General features: G+C 29.8%; 1 long non-coding RNA gene across 1 annotated transcript; it reads left to right on the top strand.

The window, feature by feature from the left end:
• The first annotated feature begins 1,729 nt into the window (after positions 1–1,729).
• Positions 1,730–6,375, top strand: LOC130970435 (uncharacterized). Its single transcript, XR_009082065.1, has 4 exons — positions 1,730–2,070; positions 4,872–5,387; positions 5,474–5,696; positions 5,781–6,375. It is a non-coding gene; the product is annotated as an uncharacterized LOC130970435 (long non-coding RNA).
• The last annotated feature ends 4,592 nt before the right edge of the window (positions 6,376–10,967 follow it).

The raw sequence follows: 10,967 nt of genomic DNA, 5'->3' as shown, positions 1-10,967 counted from the left end.
TCTTTCTTCTCTCTCTCGGTCATTTTCCATCAGAAAATATGGAAGCATTAGCAAGCTACCAACAAGAAGAAAAAGGAGCTAGTAAAAAGACCATCACCATGATGACAAGAAAACATAAAAAATGTAGTGGCTGAGATTCTTATCACTTATGGTAAGATATGGTGATGAGATCTTGGCTTCTTCATACCAAAAATGGTTGAAGGAGATTCGGCCAGTAAGGAGAAGATCCTTGGAGGGATGGCTTGTCTCTGATTCTGCTCAACCACCACAGGAAGTAGCTAGGGTGGCTACGTGATGAAAGAGGCAGAGATTAGAGCAGATGAAGCTATCATTATCATGAAGCATCAAGGGCCAGAAATTCATCTTGGAGAGCAAGCCAAGGATGGAGCGCTCGGATTGATGAAGATTGATGACCAAGGAAGGACTAGAGGTCATTGTATGTTGGGTTTTGTATGAGTTATCTCTTCTCTCTCTCTGGCCGAACCGGTTTTATTTTTGAAGAAGAAGAAGTTTAGCTTGGTTTGTTTGGTTTCAATCGTGAAGGCTTCTCTCTATAAGTAAGAGTGAACAGTCAGGGTTTGAAGCAAGGAGAAAGTGTGAGAGTGCAAGGCACAGAGTTCTCAGAGCTACCTGAGCTAACAGATTTTCTTCTCCTTCAATGTATTCTATTTTGTAATTTTTCTGTTTAATTTTGTCATGTCTTGAGTCTCATGGAAAAAGGCAAACAGTGAGGTTTGTATGAAAAAAGCTATAGAGCAAAAAAAGGCAGAGATTGCAAAATTAAAAGAAAAAGCCATAGATGTCCTTAGAGTTCCTTTGTACATCTATGTTGTGTTTCATGACTCTATGGAAATCCCCTTGTAAGTTGGGTTAGCACTTTACAAGTTGTAATCAAGAAGATTATAGTGAAATTCCATCACTGTTATGATGGAGACTGGATGTAGGCTGCACTGCACTTAGTAGCTGAACCAGGATATATATGGGTGTAATTTTCTCTCTCTTCTACTCCATTTCTGTTTTCTACTGAACAGGAGCTAAAATTGAAAAATATCTGGTGCCAAGTGACGAGACAAAAATAAAAATCTCGTGGCTAGGAACGAGACAAAAATAAAAAAATCTCCAGAAGTTGCTTCAAAGACCAACAAGTGTTACTAAGCAAAAAAGGGCTAAGATTCAACCCCCCTTCTCTTAGCCACTGAAGTCCATCACATAACAATGCCCTGAAAATCAATTGTCATCAAACTCGACGGTTTTTCCATCTGTGATTCTGGAGAACCTTGTTTCTTCTATGAGGATACCTCTATCATAGAATATCTTGAGATATATATCAAGCTTGACAATTACAAACAATTATTTCAACAATCACAAGGTCACAATACTAAACCTATTTACTTTTAGTCAATGAAATTAAGACTTTTGTAGTCATGTTATTATTTTAAATAATCTCAGGGTGTGTGTGGTTGGAGGGAATACAAGTGTATTCCCAGAAATGTTGATATGGGAATATTTTATTCTCATGTTTGGTTCAAGAGTTAAAAAATTATTCCTGGGTATATTTTATTCCTTGGAATCAAAATCCCACCCATTTCATTCCCATATCCTCCTTGGTAATCTTTAATTCCAATAGGAATGGAATGTTAATAATAAAGTAAAAAGACCAAAACACCCTTGTTAATTTCACTCCAATCCTTCTTTTCAGATTTTTCCCAATTCATTTTAAACAAAACGAAACCCTAGCAGAAACCCTCCTCCATGAAAACCAATTCCTAGTGAGGCTTTTCTTCAAATTCACGGAGGTTCCACCGGCGTCAGCGCCGCCTCGCCACCAATTTCGATTTGCACGACTACCGCGCTCCTTATTCTAGAAGGAAATCGTTCGCGTTCATGTCATCATCACAGCTCACGTTCTTGCTTCCTGTTCGTGTTTATCATCTCGAGTGGTGCTTCCTGTTCATGTCGTCTCCTTCGCTTCTCTCCCTCCTCGTGTCTCAGCAATAGCCATCAAAGAGAGTTTAATTTGTCTTCTGCAACCTTGTTCATCTTTTTCAAGCACAGAATCTTCTTCTTCAGGTAAGGATCTTTTATTTGTTATTTATTAATTTTTCCTGAATTATGTTTGTGCTATAATTTATTGGCATGAAGGTTTGTGCTAGGTTTAAAATATTTTGTTAAATAGTTGATTCATTGCTGTTAATCTTATTGTTGATTGGTTTGTGATACTGAATAGAATATATGGTTCTTTGAAATGCAATGTCATTAAGGAAGCATAACAAGAGGTTCTTTGATGATTACTACAACACTCAAAGCCCTTTGAAAAATGAAAGCAATTCTTTTTTGAAATTGGAAAAGGCTTTTTTTACCTTTTGATCAATGTATATATAAGACAAAGCTATGGTGGATTGAATCAAAGGTTGAATGCTGAGGTTATAAAATAGAGTTGTGTTTATTTTTTTCTCTGTTGATTCTGTTTTCAGTCATATGCTGTGACTTAGAATTGTTATTATTTTTGGGTCTGCATTATGAAATTTTGGGTTTGATTCTTGTGGCATAAGGATTCATAAAGACTGTGGAGTAAACACGCCAGTCCCTTTGCTTTGTATTCTCATAGCTTGTTCATAGAACAGAGCAGGATGTGGAGGAGCATGAATTGCTCCAGAGAAAGACTAAAAAAGTAGTAGTTACAAGCTAACATATTAGAAATAAATAATAATTATATAACCTCTTATCAAGGACTAGTAATCATTCAAGTGTAACTGTGAGAGTAAATAATAATAATAATAATAATAATACCATCCAAAGAAAGGATTGTGTCTTGGCCCCTCCCAGTTTCGTAATCTTAATTAATTATAACATTACATAAGTGTGATCATGACCTTGCACCCTGTAGCTTTCTCCTTTCATATCCAATAATTCTTATTTTTGGTTTGGTTTTATTTTCACCTCCTCACTAGTCACTAGGTTTGTTCCTTTAGAATTTCCAATAAAGGCATATACATAGATAGATAGATAGATAGATAGAAGGGTGAAAGTGAAAGCAGGTAGAGTGGTTAATTAACAAGATAGATATATGGCTAATGCATTTGATGAGGTAGAGAGGTTAATTAACAAGATAGATATATGGCTAATGCATTTGATGAGGAGTGTGATTATCTGTTCAAAGCTGTTCTAATTGGGGACTCAGGGGTTGGGAAATCAAATCTGCTATCAAGGTTTTTGGGTCTGCATTATAAAATTTTGGGTTTGATTCTTGTGGCATAAGGATTCATAAGGACTGTGGAGTAAACATGCCAGTCCCTTTACTTTGTATTCTCATAGCTTGTTCATAGAACAGAACAGGATGTGGAGGAGCTTTCTTTGCTTTAAACCCTTGTGTTAAATTTCTATGCTGTTTGACTAATATTGTGATTCATCCTTCATCTATTTAGAAGAGAAAAAGAGAAAGCAGGAACAAATAAAAGAATGATAGGAGTAGAAACTTTATCTTTATGCAACTAGCTCTAGTCCACCTCCAATTAAACTCATTTATATATCACCAACACACACCCATAGGGCCAGAATGAAGCCACTAGAAGTGATTGAGTAACTTTGGGAGTAAAAAAGTTTGATTTGAATTGAGGACGTAAAATGACTATGCAACGATGTAGCAACAGCAAGTGAAGTACGTATGATAATGAACCAAAAAAAGCAAATGAGCATGCATTCATTCACCGTGTAGACAACTACTTTTCGAATATTAGATCATCAATTTTTCTTTCCATATATTTAAGTCAATACTATCTAACTTTTTATATTGACTCCTAACATTTCTCATAATATATATTATATATAAGAGACGCAAATTAATCATTAATATATGATCACTTCCCATTGTCTTTATGGGAGTAATTAAGCATTTTTACAGTCGGTAACCTTCTTTAATTTAAATTTGGAATTTACAAGAGAAAATTATAAGCAGTAATTAATTAATCAGGATATACAAATATTACAGGGGCTGGGAATAATGTATACAATAATCATTCATCAGGAAGGAATCGGCCACCAAGATTTTCCATCATAGAAAATTGCATATTCTCAATGGCTTCCAGTGACGCTTTCTTTGATTAATAAACCAATTGTTAATTTGCTTCTGATCTAGCCCTGTTGACTTAGCCAGTTCAATCTTGTCAGCTTCCTGGAAGCATCAACAATAGTTAATGTGTCAATGACTCATTTTGTTGTGTTTGTGCTTAGGTGACTATTTCTATTAACACTAATGAAGATGATATTGTAAATCGTTGGATGATTATTCATAATAACATTTTCAAGATGTGTTCCTTGAAGTAATCCTCTTGTGTTTAATTGATTTTCTTGAATTCCAGTAGTAAGTAGTTCATCTATTTATGGTTTGACCAACAACACTATAGAGAGAACCATTAATGTGCCTTAAACAGAACCATTTTATTATTTTAGTCTCCTTGAAACTGCCAAACTACTTCTATATCTATATATGTGTATGTGTGTCTTTATCCCTTCATGAAATTGAAATTCTGAAATCAAATTAAAGGAAAGTTAAGTATATATATATATATATATATATATATATATATATATATATATATATATATGGTCTGATCTCATTGCTTAGCTTTGAAGTATGATTTATGCAATAAGCTAAGGTAGTGATTACTGATCAGAGATGTAAAGAAATCTAACATAGCACAAAGGAAATTGAAGGGGAAAAAATTATCCTTTTGGCTAAGATATATATCATATGTTGTGAGATGTCCTTTTGGCTATTAATTTTATTTTTCAAATGATAGAAAAAAGTTTACATAGAATAAATAAATAGTAAAGTCTTCTAACTAAATATTTTAATGTTTTTTTTTTGACAGAATGGATCCCAAACAGAAGATGAGAGTTATTGCCTGCTTGATTTTATATTTCAAATTAATGAATGACCTTATGGTTAAGTTATTGATGATTTGCTATGTTTTGATTATATTGCAATTGAAAAAAAAGAAAAGAAAATGGAATGATAGTTACAGTAGGCAAGTAATAAGGGATGTTAGTGTCGATAGAATTATTTATTTTAGTGATCTAGCATGTATAGAAAACACAAGAATGGATAGGTGTGCCTTTCATGCATTGTGTAACTTGCTTAAAAGGGTTGGAAGGTTAGAACCAAGTAGGAATATGGGTGTGGAAAAAATGGTTGCCATGTTTTTACATGTTATAGCACATGATGTCAAAATTAGAGTAATAAAGAGACAATTTGTGAGATCTGAAGAAACAATTAGTAGGCGGTTTAATGATGTATTGCTTGCTATTTTGAGATTCATAATCTCTTACTGAAGAAATCTCAACCATTTAGCCAGGATAGAATGGATTAACGATGGAAATGGTTCAAGGTAATTTATCTTGCTAATGTTATTAAACCTAATATACTTGGTGTGCTTTATAATTGAGTTAATTGATCTCTTTTTTTGGATTTTAGAATTGTTTAGGAGCCTTAGATGGTACTCATATCAAAGTCAATGTCCTTGAGGCTGATAAGCCTAGATATCGAAACAGAAAAGGTGACATAACAACCAATGTGCTTGGAGTGGTTGCTCCTGATATACAATTTATCTATGTACTGGCGGGTTGGGAGGGTTCAACTGCGGATTCTAGGGTATTGCGAGATGCACTATTTTGCAATGGGTTTAGTGTTCCCCAAGGTATTTTTATTGAGACTTTATTATGTTATCAAAGTAACTATTTGATCTTTCATTAATTTTGTTCAATTTTATATGTTACACTAGGTCATTACTACTTATGTGATGCTGGATACATGAATTGTGAAGGATTTTTGGCACCTTATAGAGGACAAAAATATCATTTGAGTGAGTTTAATTCACATAATCAACCCAGTACAGCTCAAGAGTTTTTTAATATGAAACACTCACAAGCTAAGAATGTCATTGAAAGGACATTTGGAGTATTGAAAGCAAGATGGAGAATTTTAAGGGGAAGATCATTTTATCCTATTAAGACTCAAGGAAGAATTATAACTGCTTGTTGCCTTTTGCATAATCATATTAGAAGAGTGATGGTTGTGGATCCTATTGATGATATAGAAGATCAAAATATACTTGGAGTAGATGGTGAGACGATCCACCATATTGAGACAAGTGATGCTTGGGGTAGATAGAGAGATCAACTTGCACAAGAAATGTGGAACCAATGGAGGAGAAGACATCACGCTCGATAATTATAATAATTTTTCTATGTATGAGGCTGTTTGTCGTAACAATGATTTTATTTTGTTGATGTGTTTGTGTTCTTGTATAAGAGTTGTGTGTCTGTTAGTAAATTTTAACTTTTTGAGACTTCTTTGTAACTTTAATTTGGATAATAGTAAAGCTTTTTAATACATATGTGGTTAGAATCGTTGAGATTTGTTTTATATAAGTTCAATTATGGATTATAACACGAATTATGAATTATGAAATTTTTAAAAAATTTTAGATAAGTATTTTGTGTTAATTTTAATTAAACATATTTAATATTAGGGGTATTTTAGTAAATTTAAAAAATTTAGAGTCAATAATAATTTAACTAATTTTAGTAAATTTAAAAAAATTTAGAATCAATAATAATTTTAATTAAAGATATTTGATATTAGGAGTATTTTAGTAAATTTAAAAAAATATAGAGTCAATAATAATTTTACTAAAGATATTTGTTATTAGGGATATTTTAGTAGGGATATTTTAGTAAATTTAAAAAAATTTAGAATCAATAATAATTTTAATTAAAGATATTTAATATTAGAGGTATTTTAGTAAATTTAAAAAAAAAATTAGAGTAAAAAATAATTTAACTAAAGATATTTGTTATTAGGAATATTTTAGTAAATTTAAAAAAAATTAGAATCAATAATAATTTTAATTAAAGATATTTGATAGTAGAGGTATTTTAGTAAATTTAAAAAAATTTAGAGTCAATAATAATTTTAACTAAAGATATTTGTTATTAGGGGTATTTTAGTAAATTTAAAAAAATTTAGAGTCAATAATAATTTAACTAAATATATTTGTTATTAGGGGTATTTTAGTAAAAAATTTAGAGTTAATAATAATTTAACTAAACATATTTGTTATTAGGGATATTTTAGTAAATTTAAAAAAATTAGAATCAATAATAATTTTAACTAAAATATTTGTTATCAGGGGTATTTTAGTAAAAAATTTAGAGTCAATAATAATTTAACTAAACATATTTGTTATTAGGGGTATTTTAGTAAATTTAAAAAAATTAGAATCAATAATAATTTTAACTAAAAATATTTATTATTAGAGGTATTTTAGTAAACTTAAAAAATATTTAACTTTTAGTCATTAATATTTTAATTTGAATGATTAAGGGTAATTTTGACATATTACATAATATGACCAAAATATTTAAACTCAACCAAACAAAAATTTAGTCATTCCTAGAATTATTACATAATATTCCAATGTATTAAATTTTACAACCAAATATGAAAATCATATATTTCAAGTAATCTTATTCCTAAGAATATAATACCTAGGAATGAGATTACTTGGTAATAAAATTTAATCTTTGAACCACACACACCCTCAAAGTTAATATTTGGCAATGAAATTAAGACTTTTGTAGTCAGTGAAATTAAGACTTTTGTAGTTCATTTTCGAGACCGAAAATATTTAATAACCAAAAAAAATTAACCAAAAACAGTCATAACTTACCTTATTTAACATTTGTTAAATGTTGTGACAGTTAATAACAATTAATAAATATTAAATAAAATCCTGTTTCATTTTTTTCCGAGTATTATTCCTTTTCCTTTTTTTTTTCTTCTGTGTTTCATGACTTTCGCCACTAGCTGTATTTTTTTCTTCATCTTTATAATTTACATTAATAACTATGACAGTCTGAATTTTAAACTCAAAGTATAGTAATAATAGATAGAATTTCTTGTATTTTTGTCATCAATCATCATGTGTCATGTTAATATTATCATAATGTCAGTTTATATTTTATGTCAGACTTGATTCAAGTTTTAAATTTTAAATTCTAAATTTTAATAATGAGATTAATAAATTGGTGCCAACCTTTTTAAGGGAAAATGTTAATTTTTTAATTATTTGGCTGTTTTTTTAGGATAAATTCTTGATAGTTCTAGTTGAACTTGAGAAGGAGAGATTGAATTAAGTTGGCTTAAAACTTAAAGTTTCAGACTCTGTTAATCTATTGCTTCGAGTTGCAGAAGATTATTTGAAATTATCTCATACGCAGAACATAAAAGAGCAGGGAAGAGAAAATAAAGACCAGCATGTATCCTAGTTCGGATTCTTTGTGCCATGAATCCTATATCCAGTCTCCACCACAAATCATGGTGGAATTTTCACTAATCATTCACAGATTACATACACTAATACTATTGAATTTTTTCCTAATTCAACTAGTATCTACCCCCTAAGCTTTCATCACCAAAAGCTTAGCTTCCCATAGTGCTGACCCAACTAGGAAGGAAAATCAACCAGATTCAATTTTCCCAAGTGCTAACCCAACTTGGTTAGGGAAACTAATCCTAGTTCATATACCCAAAATACATCAGAAATCAGTGGCTATTTTGCATCACTCTTGCATTTTCTCTCATGGCTTTTGAACCTCACATAATTTGTATTTTCTTAAAACAGAAAATAACGCAAGACAGCCATAACACAAAGATCAGAATTAAGCTTGAGTAGAAGAAAGAGATTCCAGCTCTATTTTAGAGATGGTGCTCTAAGTGTGTGTTCTCTCTTTCTTCCCTTGAAATGGTGGAGTGTAGCTTGTTGTATATCTTCAACTTGGCTTCATTGTAGCTTCATCCTTTTGCTTGTCCTTGCTGCCCGTTGGAGCTGGCACAGCTAGCAAGCTGTCCTTCTTCATCATGCTCCACTACCTCTGCTGCTGGATGAGGAGCTCGACCATTACCTCTGCTGTCCTTGGTGTTTCTTTCTTCCTTGGCATGCTCTTCTTTTTTCATTCTGCTCCATTTTTCTGCTGCTGTAAGTTTGTGTTTTGCTCAACCACGATCCCTGTATTGCTTCTGCTAGTAACCTTGGGTTAATGAAGATGTCCTTGTGTTCTTGGAGTGGTGGGAGTGTGCCAACTGTCCTTCTTGCTTTATTATACCAACACTTGTCCTTTTTCTTATTTCAGCTGTACTTTAGCAAAACATATAAGCATTTGATTTCTGAATGGTGCCACAAGTAAGAGCTTTGGCTCTTTTACATTGCTGAATCACTAGCTAGTCTTGGACTGAAATAATGTGGACTTGGACATTTGAGCCTGCATCACTAACACTCACATTAAATAATATTGGGCTTTCAACCCAATTGAATGTTTGTCATCATAAATTAACCCAAAATCAAACTAGGCTCAACAATTCTTAATTGGGGTTAAATTTGTTATAGATAAATATTATATTTTAGGGTTGTAGAGACTACTAGTACACAATTAATCTAAATTATGTAAGAACTGATCCTGTTAAAATAACAGATTCAGTTACTTCCTTGTCAAGATAGCTAACATATATAAGTGATTAAGAACTTGTATCGATAGGTTTATAAGTAATTTTTCTTAATTTTTAACTTACGAAAAGATATAGCATTTAATGTTTGGTACAATTTTTAAAATTAAATTGTAATTTTTTAAGAAGCTATTTAAATGTGCGTTTGAGAAGCTTCAAAAGTTATTTTTTTGAGCTTTTGACTTATGAAAAGTCGTAGTATTGTCTAGTACAATTTTCAAAACCAAACTGTAACTTTTTAAGAAGTTATTTAAGTGCTTATAGAGAAGTTAAAAAAATAACTTCTCTCATAATAAAAAACTTTTTATCACATTTTTTTAAAATAAGTATTTTTAGAACTAAAAAAAAAACACAAAATAACTTATTTATAAGCTACTTTAAATATAAACATTTATTGTTTAAACTATTTTTTCAAAATAAACTTAATTAAATTATTTCTCCAAACTGGTCCTTACTTATGGAGAAATTAAAAAAATGACTTCTCTCATAATAAATATTTTTTATCATATTTTTTTAAATAAATATTTTTAAAATTAAAAAATTAAATACAAAATAACTTATTTATAAACTACTTTTAATATAAGTCTTAAAATAAAGTATTGTAAATTATATTTTTTTGCACAGTTACGTGAAAAAATAATTCCTGCAATATTACAGAATAATAATTAAAAATCAATAATTAAAGTTCGTCATATGTAATATTTTGTAGTTATTTTCTTAGTATTGTTGTATTTGATATTTTGTACATATAACACTAAACAAACTTACAAATCAAATATGAATATTGGTTTGTTTCTTTAATGATATACTCTATGGTGTAATTTTGATGTTATTCTAAAACTAAAAGTGATTGGAGAGATTTTTAACACTGTGCGAAATTATGATCGGTGACGGATTCAGAAATTTTATAAAAGGGGGCAAATTAAATATAAAATAAATTAAAATAATATAATAAAAAATCAACAAAATATAATTTATAGTATATAGATCAAAATTAATAATTATATTATATAGAAATTAATATTCAACTACATACTTTAGGATTTTAATATTTTTAAATTTGTTCTATAATATTTCATATAACTAAAATATCAATTTATCAGCTGAAATAAATTTTAAAATATTCTCTTTTTCAACATATACAATCATATAATATACTAAAAATTCATCTTTTATATTATTTTAATATTTTTTATTGTGTAAAAAATCTATTTAATTATTACTATTACCATAGAAAGAGTCAAAATAAGAATTTTATTATAGTTGTTACTTTTTATATTAACACAAATCTATATTTTTAATAACTTTTCAATTATTTATATATTTATACATTTTTATTTTTTTTAATTACTATTAATATATTATAATACACATTATAATTTATACATATTAAGTTTCTAACATG

Source organism: Arachis stenosperma, chromosome 3 (genome assembly GCF_014773155.1).
Source record: "Arachis stenosperma cultivar V10309 chromosome 3, arast.V10309.gnm1.PFL2, whole genome shotgun sequence".
Classification (NCBI taxonomy): domain Eukaryota; kingdom Viridiplantae; phylum Streptophyta; class Magnoliopsida; order Fabales; family Fabaceae; genus Arachis; species Arachis stenosperma.
Note: the sequence above shows the minus strand (reverse complement) of the source record. Positions and strands in the feature narration are given on the sequence as shown.